Genomic DNA, 16,356 nt, shown 5'->3' on the forward strand with positions numbered 1-16,356 from the left:
CTTGTCATTGATCTTGTTCAATGTGCATGTCTGACTGTGACAGGAAATAGATATGTTGGCCTGCAGAGCAGATGATCTGTATCTCCTTTTTTTTGTTTTTAATTGAGATACTGCACTGTTTGTTCTCCTCCAGTGCCCAGTGAAGACAGGGCAGTGAATACGTACAACAATTCTTAGTCTCAATCTGGCTAAAATGTAAGACAAACTGAGAGAGAAACGAATAGATGGTGGGGTGGAATTTTCAGAAGCATCTGAGTGACCTAAGAGTTGAGAAAGTTAATTCCATTTCATGAAGCATTTCAATATTTGGATTTGTCCCTATTTAGAATTAAAACCAAAATTTTGAAATCCTCTGCTTAAGGGAAAGCCCTGGGGTCTATGACTCTGGGGCAGTCTGTTTGGTTTGCAGTGCTACCCTGGAACTATCACTCTGGCTGCAAGCCTATGAGCTTGGGAATTTACTGTTCCAGGCTCCTGGCTCCTTGTCAAACAACCATGCAAGCTGCAGAGGAGGCTAGGAGCTTGGGAGCTGGGGCACCCAGGTTTTCCAGACTCTCTGCTCCCCATCAGCCTGCCGAGTAAATTGCCAAAGATTGAAGAGCCTGGAAGTCTAGGCTGCTCAGCAATCCTCCAGGCAGGTAAGCTGGCCAGAAACAGGACAGGCTTCAATCTAGGGTTCCATTGGACCTCTGTAGAAATCTAACTGTCACTGCAAAACATTTTGATGTAGCTGAATCAGTGTTCTGCAACAGAAAACTAGTCTGTCCTGGGGTTCTGTTAGAGCCATGTCTGCTCCTGGATTACCCAGTGTCGTCTTTTATTATTATTTGTATCACAAGAGGCCACAGCTGATAACTCTTGGCACTAATTGGAGTAGGTATTATGAATACACCTAATAAAAGAGAGTCCTTGTTCTGAAGAGCTTACATTCTAAATAGACAGGAAGACAGATAGTTGGAATACGGAAACATTATTATCTCCATTTTACAAATGGAGAACTGAAGCAGAGGGAGATTAAGTGATTTATCCCAGGCCAAACATTAAGTCTATGACAGTGCTCAGAATTGTACCTAGATTTCAGTTTCTTAACCTTAAGACCATACACCTTGTGTGTAATACAGTCCATTTTTGCATCAGTTGTCCAAGAAGCTATGGCCCGTTCTCTCTGACCTCAACATAGTGATTTCTTTCTTTTGTAACCTCAGGTGCATTTACTGTAATAACCTCTATTTGAGGTTATCCTCGAAAAGTGTCTAGAAGTTTCAAGTAGTGCAGATTGGCATAGCAGGATTACAATAGTGACAAATATATAACATTGGAGCTATTATTATTTCATAATTCACAGTATCACAAGAGCTATCAAGTTTTACATGGCGCAATACACTCCATAGTGAATGTTTTTTCACTCCATTATGCCAGTCTCGAGATCAAGTCCTTAGATTCTCCTGGAACACAGGCTGTCTTAATGGCAGTGCAGCATGCTATTCAGTTTACAACAGCAGTTCTCAACCATGGTATGCAGAAGTCTTCCAGGGGGTACATTAGCTCATCTAGATATTTGTCTAGTTTTACAACAGGCTACATAAAAAGCACTAGCGAAGTCAGTTCAAACTAAAATTTCATACGACAATGACTTGTTTATAATGCTCTACGTACTGTACACTGAAATGTAAGTACAATATTTATATTCCAATCGATTTATTTTATAATTATAGGGTAAAAAGGAGAAAGTAAGCAATTTTCCAGTAATAGTGTGCTGTGACACTTTTGTATTTTTATGTCTGGTTTTATAAGCAAGTAGTTTTTAAGTGAGGTTTAAGTTGGGGGTACCCTAGACAAATCATGCTCCTGAAAGAGGTACAGTAGTCTGGAAAGGTTGAAAGCCATTGGTTTACAAGTCCAGCAAACATTTATTTATTTCCTCATTTCCTTATAAATTAGCTAAATTTCTCTTCTATTTCATGCTTTATAGCATGATTGTTGTAAGCTTACTCTTTCCTGAGATCACCTGGCTACATGACATGACCCGCATTTTATCAGCGTCTATCCTCCGCTCTCTCACTGTAACTCTCCTGCCTTTACTAAGCAACTTCAGTCGTGCTGCATCACTAACATTGAGCTTGCTATCTGCAAGGTGATAACATCCACACTTTTGAAAAGAAACTACTAAAAGATCACAGTGTAATGAAATCTTGTGTTCATAATCTGATTTTTATTAATTTTATGTTTTTCTTTTGTATTTATAATTACATGCTGGCTTTTCAGAAGCAATGTAAAAGTAACAAAAACAACAAGGAGTCTGGTGGCACCTTAAAGACTAACAGATTTATTTGGGCATAAGCTTTCGTGAGTAAAAACCTCACTTCTTCGGATCTTGCATCTTGCATCCGAAGAAGTGAGGTTTTTACCCTCACGAAAGCTTATGCCCAAATAAATCTGTTAGTCTTTAAGGTGCCACCGGACTCCTTGTTGTTTTTGTAGATACAGACTAACACGGCTACCCCCTGAATGTAAAAGTAAGTTTATTTACGATGAGTGTCCGTACATTACAAAAGGAGAAGCAGCAGCAAAATTAGAGATCTGGAATGAAAGCCTGCCCCTATTGGAGTTTCCCCTCTGCCTTCAATGGGGCCAGGATTTCACCTTTGTCTTATAGACTATTCCCCTTTGCACTGGAGATTGAAAAACACCCTTGTGGCATTTATAAAAATGTTTATAGGAAAACATAATATTTAGAAATTATTCATGTCCTGAATTTCAGATCAGCTGACCTACCACAACTTCAGTTGAATTCACTTGGGAGATTGCAGGTGTTCAGCATCTTTCAAAACCAGGCTACTTGTATGTAGGTACCTAACTATGTATAAAAGCCTAATTTTAAGTACCTGGGTTTGAAAAGTTTGGCCATTATTTATTAAGGCTGTAGGCACTGGCAATGGCAGTGGCTGTTGGGGGAGACAATTCAATTAACTCACTATATTCTATCCATCATAAAATAGAAGTGTTGCAGGTTTTATCACTGTCCCATCAGGACAGGTTAGGAGCCAGAGGCAGAAGACCTTAGACAAGCAAGTTACTTTTAAAACGTGTCTGTCATAGCTAAGTATATGACATTACAAGTGAAGACCTAACATAAGCCTGGTCCTGTGAAGGCCTGAACATCGTTTAGTGCCATTACAGTCAATGGGAGTTGAGGGAGCTCAGCGATTTGCAGGAGGCATTCAACAACTTGCAAGGTAAAGTCCACCGTTTTTCTGCTAGGTATGAGTGTGAGCCTCAGGCATAAAATGTTCCCCTGTGGACACCTGTTGAGATTTTTATGGTGAAACTCAAAGCAAAAACAGAGAAATTTCACACTGTTTTATAGTGGATGACAACTGAACAAGCCTGAGAATTCTAGTAGAATCACTATAGAAAAGAAAATATTCATTGCACATGTTCCTCCCCCTTTTTCTTACTCAGAAAACAAAATCCACCATTTATTTTGAATCAGAAAAGTGCTGACATTCACAGTAGAACGACCGATGCTCAACAAGATCATATTTCCTAATTTCCTTTGTAGTTTTAGTGATTTGTGTATTCAGTCTCCTGTAGTGTAAATGACATGGAATATAAATGAATGCATATTGCATGAATGCCTTTTATAAGAGATCACTGGGAAGGAATTACTGCCTTAGCATAAATGTACTGTTACTGCTTGAGTAATGATAGCAGCATACGAGTCCCTTCTTCCTTTCAGAAAACATTATTCCTTTTAGAGGCATTGTACTACATCAAGAAAAAGTTACCAATGGAATGCTGTTAGTTCACATATACCCAACTCAGCCTTAACTCTGATATTGCTTTAGTGGTGCCACTACATGTATATAACATTTGTTCCTTTTCACACAGGCGCCTTTCAGCTTTCCCCGGGGTGCTCCACCCCTAGGCCCTGCCCCCACTCCAAATCTTCCCCCAAGGCCTCTCCCCCCCTCTTCCAGCCCCTGCTCTGCACCATCCCCCGGGGCTTCACCTCCCCCCACCTTTTTCTGTTCTCACTTTGCCCCCTCCTCCAAGCGCACCCCACCCTTACTCTGCCTCTTCCCACCCTGGCTCCTACCACTCCCCCCCCAGCACCTCCCGCCCACCATCGAACTGCTGATCGGCAGCAGGTGGGAGGTGAGGAGCTGATTGGCAGGGACCACTGAACAGCTGATCAGCAGGTGGCTGGTGGGTGCTGAACGCCCCCTGTTTTTTTCCCCGTGAATGCTCCAGCACCAGCGCACCCATGGAGTCGGCACCTATGCCTTTTCATATATAGATTGATAATGGAGAACTGATTTGTTGCTGCTAGTCCTCTGATATATTTGTTTATTTCTGCAATCATATGATCAAGAGCATTTAATTTTACTTTTTGATTATCTCGTCTGCATTCCTCTCACTAATCATTCACAGCCATTACGTCTACCAATAACAGAAGGGGGGAAGATTGCCATTGTGGAAACTCAAAGTCTTTGTGAAGATTCTCTCAGATCTCCGGACTTTGTCTCCCTGCCCTCACTTCCCCAACCAAAAGAAGAGCTCAGAAGAAAACTCTGAGGGGAGCCTCAATGAGATTTCTGTTCTTTTAGGGCCAGATTTTAGAGGTAGTTAGGTGCCTAATGAGATTTTCAAAAGCACCTAAGACGTGTTGAAGTCAATGAGATTCCTAGGTGCTTTTGAAAATCTAGCCCCTAGTGTCTACCTGCAAATTTTCCAATGGGAGCTTTATCCCTCTCTTTAAAAAAACTGGGAGTACAGGCTTTCCTGTGTTGTGTACATATAATCAATTGTTTGGAATCCTAGTGATTTTGGAGGCTTTAAACTCATGACACCTGGGACGTTGCCCTCTGGTGTTATCCGGACCAGTGATCTGCTAGGTCACTCCAATCCTTGACTCTGGGAGCCAGCCTTATGTTGCTCTGCTGTGAGAACCCCCACTCCTGAGCTGTTCACGCACAGCCTCTGGCATGGAAGCTGCTCCTTGGATTGTGCAACTGAATGACGGTAGTCAATATCTCTGGTCCCAGACACAACCCTAGGAACCTCCATCTTGCAGTGTCCAGTTATGCCCGCTGGACGCTGCAAGCTTATATGGGTTCATCAATTTAACAAAGAAATTGATATGTGTCAGGCTTGTTATCTCAAGGGGCATCTCTAACATGCTTTAAACCAAACGCACTGTTTCAAGTAGAATAAGCAAACAAATTTATTAACTATAAAGATAGATTTTAAGTGATTATAAGTCAAAGCATAACAAGTCAGATTTGGTCAAATGAAATAAAAGCAAACTGCATTCTAAGCTTATCTTAACACTTTCAGTGCCCTTACAAACTTAGATGCTTCTCACCACAGGCAGGCTGGTTGCTCTTCAGCCAGGCTCTCCCCTTTGATCAGCACTTCAGTCACTTGGTGTGTGGTGTCTGTAGATGGAGGTGGGAGAGAGAGAGAGTATGACAAATATCTCTCCCGTTTAGCATGTCCTTTCTTCCCTCTTTGCTTTCCCCCCTCTCCCCCTCCTGCTTCAGAGTCAGGTGAGCATTACCTCATCGCAGTTCCAAACTGACCAAAGGAAGGAGGGTGACTCCCTCGAGAATCTAACAGATTCTTTTGTTGCTGCCTAGGCCAGCGTCCTGTGAGGCTGGGCTGGGTTTGTCCCATACATGCCCTGATGAGTTGTGAACTGCCTTTCTGTTTTTGGAGAGTTTTTGCCTGGGCTTGCTTTAAGCCAGGAGGATACATTTTCAGCCTCATAACTATATACATGAAATTATAACCTATAACATTACTGTAACAATTACTGTAACAACCAATAACACAGTGCATCATGAGCCTTCCGAAGACATCCAACATGACAAACTTTGCATTGGATACCACACAATAATTTTACTAGGATGAACATGGCGGTGCTGAGTGTTCCCCCTGAAGTACAGAGTGTCACAAATCCCCTCTTAGTTTACTGCAAGGGGGTTAGTCACTGACTAGCTTGAAGGCAGTTAGTGTTATAGTTCTCTTGGCATCCAGCCATTAAGGCCATGAGACGGTGTGCTTCAGTTTCCCCTCTTCACACACAGCAAACCAGGTTTTTATGGTTTCTCTGCTGTGATAAGCTTTAAACCTGTTTACAGGTATTAATTGAAAAGTAGCGTTATCATAAGGTTTAACATCCATGTTAAAATTCTTATACCCAAAACTTAACATTAATACCAATTTTTTATCACAGATGTGCATTTACAAGTATCTTTAATATACCACACCCTCTGTTCAGATAGTATAGTTTGAGGTTAGTTTATTCATTACCCATGGTGTCCTTTGACTCTCTCCCACGTAACAAGTCTCTGGCTTTTCTTTCCCTCCAGTGTTCCCCTCTGTGTGGGCTCTTAATTTAATCATGTTTCTGGAATTCTGATGGCACAGGTTTTGGCGAGATAGGTGTTCAGGGGGATCCTGCACATTGGCTGCCTTTGGGGAGTGGTCTCCCAACCCCAGGACTGTACACATGTAGAAAATCCAGCGCCCCTTTTGGGGTTACCCGGTGTTTCCCCCTCCCAGCACTGAGTCCTTCCCTGCCCCTAGAGGGCTGTGATCTGTCCTCTCTGGGCTAGGTGTATTTACCCTTTGATCAGATGCACCTTTTCCCAGCAGCTTTCCCATAACTGCTCCCTGTCTTTCACCATCCTGGGCGAAAACACTCCTCGCTCTGTCAGTTGGGTCATTTGTGTTCTCAGAAACTACCACCTGGCAATTTCCTGGTCTCAACTCCTCTGCTGTCACAGGTGTTGAGCTGCATCTTGATCTAAAGAGACACAGTTACTTTCCGAAAACTTATCAGAAATAGCATCCTGAAAACCTGGGACCTGGATTGGGATACCCTCTGCCACCCCTTTCTCTGTCCCTGAGAAGTCAGCTGTGTGACTGCTCCCCTCCAGGAGGTCAGTTACACAGTTCCTTCTCAAAACCTGGGTCACAGGCTGAGTGCCTGGGTGCACAGATGCTGACCCAGCCATCCTCCTAGTGTCCTGGGCCATCCTGCCGTAAGTGACTAGTGAGGAGACATTCCTGTACCCCCACTATTCCTTCCCCAGTTTCCTCCTCTGGGCCCCCTCCTAAGACACATTTCTCTGTGCTCCCTAGGAAGGCTTCTGTCTCTTATTCAGATGCAGAACTCTGCCAGCTAACAACTGGGACAGTTTCCTTAATCCCCAACAGCACCTCCTGCCCCTGCACCTGAGGGCATGTTGCCCTCTACTGGAAAGGAACTAGTCTCAGCCCCTCCCATACTTGGAAGCACCCTGCTTCCCTGTGTTACAGAGTCACAAGAATCCTCGCCCACCTCAGTAGTTTCTTGCCCCTTCTCTGGGTTCTCCTCTGGGACACATTTCTCTATGCTCCCTAGAGCCGGTTTTGCCTCTGGTTCAGCTCTAACCTGCTGGCAGCTAACAACCTGGACAGTTCTCTCCCTGGCAGGCATTACACCCCCATCCCTTCCTGATGTGGTATTGCCTCCAGTTGCAGTGCAGGAGTTGGTCTGGAAGCATGTGATTTCCCCCTGCTGCAGAAGAATCAAGGAGACTCTCCCGTTCTCTCAGCAGTTCCTGAGACCTTACCCTTTCCCTTGGGGGTCCCAGCATAACACTCCCTCCTGCTGCAGGCAAATACTTTAACCTGAGCTACTCAGAAAAAAATCATTACCAAGGAGCAGGTCGAACAGGAGGTGTTCCATTACTCCCACAGTCAAAACTTTCCAAGCCTTCCCACACCACATGGATTTTAGCTAGTGGTATGAAGAATTTGCTTTTGCCCACCCCCCACAATCTCTGCCACTTGGCCAGGCAACATACTGGCCTCTGGGACCACACTCTGCTTAACCAGAGAGATCTGGGCCACTGTATCCCTCTGCCCCAAGTATTCCCTGCCATCAATTTGGACAGCCTTAACATGCTCCATATCTGGTTCTGCAGAGGCTAACCTCACAGAACCAATATGATAGGTTTCAATTGCTTGGGGGGGGGGGTTCTGTGTTGAGGACAGCAGAACTAACATGAGCTATCGTTTGCCTGCTTCCTCCTAGCACAGGGCATTTATTCCTCAGGTGATCAATGGAATTACACTGGTAGCATCTATTGGGCTCTTCTACTTTTACAGGAGATTTGGGATGAGGGTTAGAGGAATGTTTTTGGGTAAGAGAATGTTAAGGCTCCCAACCCCCTTCTCAGGGGCAAAATGGGATCCTCCCTTCCCACCAGTTTTAAAGCCCTCTTTCTGTCGCCTACCCTCAAAAGTCTCCTGATTCTGTTTAAAGGCATCAGCTAAAAAAGGCATTTGCTCTCATCCACAAACTTTACATCTTTGTCCCCTAGACACTGCTTTACATCAGCCTTTATGCTTAGGAAATGCTCTCGAGCAAAAAGTTCCAACATTCCCTCAAAACTTGCCACCTCTTTGCCCCTCACCTGTTTTCCCAACAAATCTTTCATTTTGTTTATATATTCCCCACTACTCATACCAATATCCCTCTTAAGATTCCTAAATTTAACTCGATATGTTTCAGGGGTAATCTGAAAACTTCGCAAAAAAGTATCTTTAAATTTACAATAGTCTAAAGCATCTTCAACAGGCATTCCATTAAACACATTTCAAGCTTTACCAGTTAATTTCTCAATCAGGGTAGGAACTCTCGTATCAGGGATTTCATGCATTACACACAGCCTTTCGAAGGTAATCAGATATTCAGCAATATCATCCTCTTCACTGTATGCAGGACATAAGCGTTCCCATTTGTGGATTTTTGGAGTGATGGGAGTCGCTGGGGTCGGGGGGAAGGGGAGGTTCTGGTTCTGCTTCTCTAGCAGGTCCAGTTGGTGTGTTCGCGCTCTCTCTCTCTCTTTCTTCCTGCTCTCTTACTCTTTCTCTTTTTTCTTTCTCTCTCTATCTTTTTCTTCCATGGCCCTTTTGTGTGCAGCTTCCTCTCTGGATGCCTCCCTGGCTGCCTCTGCTTCCATAGTTTCCCTGGCCGCAGCGGCTTCTTTGAGCCTCATTTCCGCCTACCACATTTGAAACTCGTGGTCTTTTTCCTTCTCTTCCGCTTCCAGTCTCACCAGCTCTAGTTTTGTAGCTGCCTCACTGGTAGTCATTTTTCTGCTTTCTTGTGCTTATTTTGTTCACCTGAAATAAACAGAAAATAACAAAACTGTGACCTCCTCCTGACTGTTCTTAGCCACTGCACTTAAGACTCACTTAAAATCACAAATATCAGTGCTTAAAGTGTGAACTGAACTTGGAGTAACAAGCTGCACATACACCCTGTTCACTGTGCCACTGTGACATTCCCCTCTGGTGTTATCTGAACTGGTGATCTGCTAGGTCACTCCAATCCTTGACTCTGGGAGCTGGCCTTGCCTTGCTCTGCAGTGAGAACCCCAACTCCTGGGCTGTTCACGCAGAGCCTCTGGCATGTAAGCTGCTCCTTGGATTATGCAACTGAATGACACTAGTGTCTCCAGTCCCAGACACATCCCTAGGAACCTCCATCTTGCAGTGTCCAGTTATGCCCTCTGGATGCTGCAAACTTATATGAGTTTGTCGATTTAACAAAGAAATTGATATGTACCAGGCTTGTTATCCTAAGGGGAGACTCTGACAAACTTCAAATCAAACAAACAGATGTATTAATCATAAAGATAGATTTTAAAGTGATTATAAATCAAAGCATAACAATTCAGATTTGGTCAAATGAAATAAAAGCAAAAGGCATTCTAAGCTGATCTTAACACTTTCAATGCCCTTACAAACTTAGATGCTTCTCACCACAGGCTGGCTGGTTGCTCTTCAGCCAGGCTCTCCCCTTTGATCAGCGCTTCAGTCACTTCGTGTGTGGTGTCTATAGATGGCGGTGCAAGAGAGAGAGAGAGAGAGCATGGCAAATGTATCTCCCTTTTATCATGTCCTTTCTTCTCTCTTTTCTTTGCCTCTCCTCCCTCCCAGGGGTCAGGTGAGCATTACCTCATTGCCTTTCCAAACTGACCAAAGGAAGGAGGGTGACTCCCTCAAGAATCTAACAGATTCTTTGGTTGCTGCCTAGGCCAGCGTCCTTTGTTCCTGTGAGGCTGGGCTGGGTTTGTCCCATAGCTGCCCTGGTGAGGTGTGAACTGCCTCTGTTCTTGGAGAGTTTTTGCCTGGGCTTGCTTTAAGCCATGAGGATTCATTTTCAGCCTCATAACTATATACATGAAATTATAACCTATAACCTTACTGTAACAATTACTATAACATCACTATAACAACCTTGCTCAGTGCATCATGAGCCTTCTGAAAACACCCAACATGACAAACTTTGCATTGGATACCACACAATCATTTTACAAGGATGAACATGGGGGCGCTGAGTGTTCCCTCAAGGTACAGAGCGTCACAACACCCTAATATATAGAAAAGCTGTGATAGATAATTTGGAGGATTTAAACATTTATTCTAAGTGTTCTGTCATCCCAAGACCTGCATATGGTAACTAAGCTCTGTCTTTAGAAAGAAGACAATTTAAACAAAAAGTGCCATCAAAATTGAAAACTCTTTTTTATTAATTAACATCTCTAACTTATAGCATGAAGAAAATGTGTGAAGACATGTGACAGTATAGATGTCACCTGTTTGAGGTGACCCACATAACTTATTGAGAATGTAACCACTTGAATGTGATGTGACCATCGCATTTTCATGCTAAAAAAATCATTGCACTAACACACTGCATGTGTTATCTATATACTGTACGCTTTGTAAAGTGGACACAAATCAGAAATTTTAACAGGTTTATTGGTGCTTTCTTTCTTTTGATTTAGCACTGTACCCTGCTGCTATCGTCATTCAAGTGGAAACCACACATTTATACTAAAGCAGTAACTCGTTCCTAGTGAACTCTTGTGGTGATGTGTATTTGCTATATACACCATATCATTCAGGCTGTAAGAGTCTCAACTAAAACAAAATCACTAGAATGACAAAGATAATAAGGACGTTAATAAGTGTGAATCAGAAAGCTTTCTTCTTATATTCAAAAGCCAACTTTTTAACATAATCACTGTATGTTACATTATTTATAGTACAACTTAAGACCCTGAACATGCATATACTCACACGTAGACCAACTGAAATCCACACTGGCTCCAGGTGGCCGCAGAGATCTACTTACCTGGAACAACTTGCAGGATCAGGGCCCAACTTTATATAATATCTTTCATACATGTTGTACCTTATCGCTAACTGACTTTACACAATCAAGAATTAGTTAAAAAACTAAAATGTAAAAACATAGAGGAAGGAAAAGAATAGCATAGAGATGGGAGAAGAGAGAGGGTTTTTAATTGAGTCACAAAGCAATATTTATCTTCCCCTTAATTCCTAAATAAGTTTCATAATCAGCCATTTTTGATCTATTTTTTTAAGTATCTTGTTGAAGTTACTATTCTTATGTCACTTCACTTCCGGAAACTCAAACACTTTCACTGGCAGTGTCCTTATTACTTCTCATAGGCAATGGAAAAGGGAATGAGATTTTTTTTTAAATCATTTGACAATATAAACTGGGTACTATATGATTCTTAATATGTTAGTGTTATTTTTTGGGGTTCAGCTAAATCCAACTGATATCTTATACTGAAGTACATTAGAGCTTAATTAACCAATAGATTTACTAACATATTCTAATACTTTTTTACTTCTTTACATTAGAAAAGTGTGAAAAAAGGAATTAAAGAAAAGGGGTGGAATAAAAAAACCTCAAATCATGTTTTTAAATTAAACAAAATTTGCTTCAATTAAGTCATTTCTTTCACCAAATAATTAAATTAAAAGTGAAAAATTTCAGTTAATTATTTGTTTGTTTGTTTGTTTTTATAAATTGCGGGGAGTGGGGGGGATTAAAACAATTTTTAACTAGTTATTGTCAGGAATTAATATTGGTGATTGCAGGTGGTGGAAAAATGCACAGTTTTTTTGGATTGACTATCAGTTCCTAGTGAAACCTTGTCACTCATCTGAGGAGAGGCACAATCGGAAATGGGAAAACATATTTTGAAAGACCAGAGGCCTGCAGTAAATAGAAAATTATATAATGGGTGCCTTATCTCTTCACTTCAGCAGTTAGTTTGGGGTGTAATTGAGAAGAGCTGTATCAGAAAAATGTAACAGCCTATCTACAGAATATCTAAAAATAAAATGATGGAAGTGAAGGGAAGGGAATGAAGAGCTGTACTGAATTGTAATCTTGCCTAGGAAATACCTGTCCTTTCAAATAGAGCTATATTTTAGAGGTGGCCAAACCCTGCCCCACTAGCATGCATGCAGAACCTCTAGTACTTTAGGATGAAAAGGATTCATTCTATAGATTTTTCAAACCAAGAAGTTGTTAAAAAGGAGTTAAGGTGGAAAATGTATTTTATCAGAGTCCAGATTGTACCATACAAACTATTGCAAGTTTTTAGAAAAATTCTACCTCTTTCAAAATTCACTCCCCCACAAATGTTAAAAAGTTTGGGCACAAGCATTTAAAAAATCCATCCATCCCCCCTACCATAAAATCCTTACTCATTCCCATCTGGAAACTAGTAAAATCCACCATGGTTATCTGTGATGTCTCTAAAACATCTGTCAAAAGTGAGTTATTTAAGAAAATGGTTTGCTGTTGTGAATGTTGTTTAAAAAAAAAAAAGTTGTGGCAATCCCATTTTGGTTTCCAAAACTGAAATTATTTTAAAGGGAAATTACAGAAGGTTGCAATTAATAGCCTGATCCACTTTAGAAGGCGCTAGTAGGAAGTGATTAAAAGAAGATGAAATGTAAAGTTTGGTCTGAGCAGATAAAGGTCTGTGTGACATAATCAGAGAATGATACTCCAATGCTCTGGATGAGCTGTGCCTTGTATTTTGTTAATTACAGATAATCTAGTATATCTCTTGATAGACAGGCAAATGTCTAGCTAGTTTTTGAAGATTATTAACATTAAAAAATAGTTGTTTTTAAGTACAAGAGATTAGAACAAGGGTTTATGCCATCAAAAAGGCTCAGAAATATGCTTTGTGCCTTGCAAAGGAAAAAAGGTGAACATTTAAGGCATAAAGGAATTAAGATTCAAAAGCATTCAGAAATCCAAAGGGCTCTGAAGAATGGATGTTCTAAACTGTTGCATGTCTTGTTTAGTATGCAGCATACAATGTTTGGAGTTTGATGGATAGGAGCTCAAGTTCCTCTTCTTTAGGCTTTATGGACCAAATTCTATTCCTAGGTGCACTTAAAGTAAATCCAGAATAACTGCACTTCATTCAACAGATTTACTCTGGATTAAACCAGTGTAATTTAAAGGGAAAAATGGCCCTATCCTTCTGCAACCACAAGTTTTTGGAAGCAATTTTCTACAGTACTGTAATAGCAAGTGTGCAGGAAACCATTAACATCTGTAAAAAACTAAAATACAGTAAGTATAAATTACAAGAGTCATAATAGAAATTGATCAAAGGCAGCCAACTTTGTAATTTCAATGAGTTTGGTATAAGGCCTGGTCTACACTAACCCCCCAAGTCGAACTAAGGTACGCAACTTCAGCTACGTGAATAACGTAGCTGAAGTCGACATACCTTAGTTCGAACTTACCGCGGTTCAGACGCGGTCCACACGCGGCAGGCAGGCTCCCCGTCGACTCCGCGGTACTCCTCTCGTCTAGCTGGAGTACTGCAGTCGACGGCGAGCACTTCCTGGTTCGACTTATCGCGTCCAGACCAGACGCGATAAGTCGAACCCAGAACTTCGATCCCCAGCCGCCGAACTAGCGGCTGGGTATAGACCAGCCCTAAGAAACTATTCCTCTTTCCAAGTGTTACATCCTGCAACAGTAGCTGTGCATTTGAAATATGTACTTATGAAACACTGGAAATGCCAAGTCAGAGCTTTGACAAAAAAAATGGCAAATAAGAGTAAGGCATCAGAACTGGAATTGTTCATATAACGAAAGGTAATGGGCCTTCATTGCTAGGAAAGGAATCATCAAGATAAATGCTGTTAGACTGGTCAAGAATTAATGTGGTGTCTGATACTCGAAATGAACTCCTTCAAAGGTTTGTGTACAAGAAACAAATTGGATTAATATCCAAGCGTAAAAGCAAAACCTGAAAGACGCTTACAGTGCAGTGGCTAAAACTGTAGCTCTGTGAAGTAATTTAAGAAAGTGATGTCTAGTGGAATCATCTCTCCACCAGAAAAAGGGGGCTGCTAATAAAGTGGATGAGATATCGAAAGTTTTTCGACTTGGTTATACTGTGGCGTTATTGTATGTAAAAATACAGTACTGCTACTTTTACACACTTGAAGATTAATCCATCATCTCTAACTTTCAGACTTCGTATTTGATTATCCAGAAAAAGTTTAACAATAGTTGTTGGTACATTTTTCTCATCCTGTGAGGTATTGCTTAGCCTGGACAGAACACTCTGAAGACAGCACCATTTTGTTTTAGCTTGCTTCGTGGTATATTAATTTGTACCCATATCACTGTTGGATAATAATGAAGCATACTTCCTACCAAATCTGCAGTGATCTAATGTGTCAGCATGATGTTATGCTTGATGAAGGAGGTGCTATCTTTTGGATGAGATGTAAAACCCAAAGCCCTTATGGCTACTTCTGGTTATTTGGGACTTCATCAATTATACGTATGAATAACTTGTCTCACCTGAAAGGTCCTATTGAACTTAGTGGAATTACTCTCAAGATGCTTACATGCATAATTGATTGCAGGATCAGACCTTAAAATCCAGTAGAACTTTTCATAAGACTAGGGGCATAAACCCCAGAGTCTTGTTCAGATTACATTTTTGGGGTGATTAAACTTTTCCTACCTCCAATTCCACTGCAGCTTCAGTTGGATAAAGTATTCTTCTTCATTACTTGTCCTAAATTACTTTGTGCATTGTTGTGCTGTGTTAAAACAGCTCAACTGCCACATTCTACCCCATGATGTTTCCAAGCTAGTAGGGGGAGAAATGATTCTTTTATCCTATACCGTTTGTCAGGCACGTTGGGATCATTATGGTTGAAATACTACGTACACTTACAAAAATTTCATTTTCAGCTTTTTTAAAAGGAAGTACTAAACTGGAGCATGTGTGGGGTAGAGGTGAATGAGTGACCCAAGAACTTCTTAATGCCACTGGCAAGGGGATACAGAGGGGTTATAGGGCTCCCATGAGTCTAGTGTGTATGTTCTAGTTCACCCAGGAGTGTCAAGTGAGCTCTTGAATAAAAGCCTGTGTCACTCTGGACTTCAAAATCATTGTGAAATATATGTACAGATGCTATGTAAGGATTTATGTGTATATATAGTGAAAATACGTTTTTAAAGTTTGCAGGTGCTGATCACCAGCAAAGGTGAAAAACAGATTTTCTGTCAGACAAGACAGATATTCATCTATCTCTTCACATGTAAACTGAATATTGTCTCATTCACAATGGATTTCATGATACCAATCTGAACTTGAATGCAAATGAAGGTTTGTAAGAACTTCAGAGAAACAAACGTTGAGAGAGAAGAAAAGTGGGGGAGGAAGAACCTTATTTAGAGGTGCACTTCAAATGTTTGCTTGACTATATTTGGGGGGCAGAGAAGATGCCCAGGCACCCTTTACTGTAGAATTAAAAAGACGGAAGTTTTGCTTCATGAAAAAGGAGTCTCCGAGTCTCAGCCAGGCTTGGTTAAAAACATTGAAGAAAACTTTGAATGAGATTAAACTTCTTTAGACAGCAGGTTAACCTGTTTATTAATGTTAGTCTCTAGAAAGCAAGTTATGGTTTTGTTCTGTATGTAACCATTTTGTTTTCAGTATTCTTACTATTACTGGAATGTTTGGTAATAAACTTATTCTTAAAACTTAAAGCATTCTTAAAACTACAATATCCACCTGGGGATGTGAGGAAACAGATTGACAGAGCCAGACAGGTACCCAGAAGTCACCTACTACAGGACAGGCCCAACAAGGAAAATAATAGAACACCACCGGCCATCACATACAGCCTCCAGCTAAAACCTCTCCAGCACATCCTCAACAATCTACAACCTATCCTGGAAAATGATCCCTCACTCTCACAGACCTTGGGAGGCAGGCCAGTCCTCGCTGACAGACAGCCCCCCAACCTGAAGCAAATACTCACCAGCAATTACACACCACACCACAGAAACACTAACCAAGGAACCAATCCCTGTAACAAAGCTCGTTGCCTATTCTGTCCCCATATCTACTCTAGCGACACCATCAGAGGACCCAACCACATCAGCCACACCATCTGGGACTCATTCAC

The 16,356-nt window shown here is 41.4% G+C and overlaps 1 protein-coding gene across 1 annotated transcript in view; it reads left to right on the plus strand.

The window, feature by feature from the left end:
- Positions 1 to 16,356, plus strand: part of LOC112113482 (contactin-associated protein-like 2) — a 1,103,244-nt gene that overhangs the window by 133,902 nt on the left and 952,986 nt on the right. The window lies entirely within an intron of this gene.

This window comes from Terrapene carolina, unplaced genomic scaffold, assembly GCF_002925995.2.
Source record: "Terrapene carolina triunguis isolate 2854851 unplaced genomic scaffold, T_m_triunguis-2.0 Scaffold179, whole genome shotgun sequence".
In the NCBI taxonomy this organism is placed as follows: Eukaryota; Metazoa; Chordata; order Testudines; family Emydidae; genus Terrapene; species Terrapene triunguis.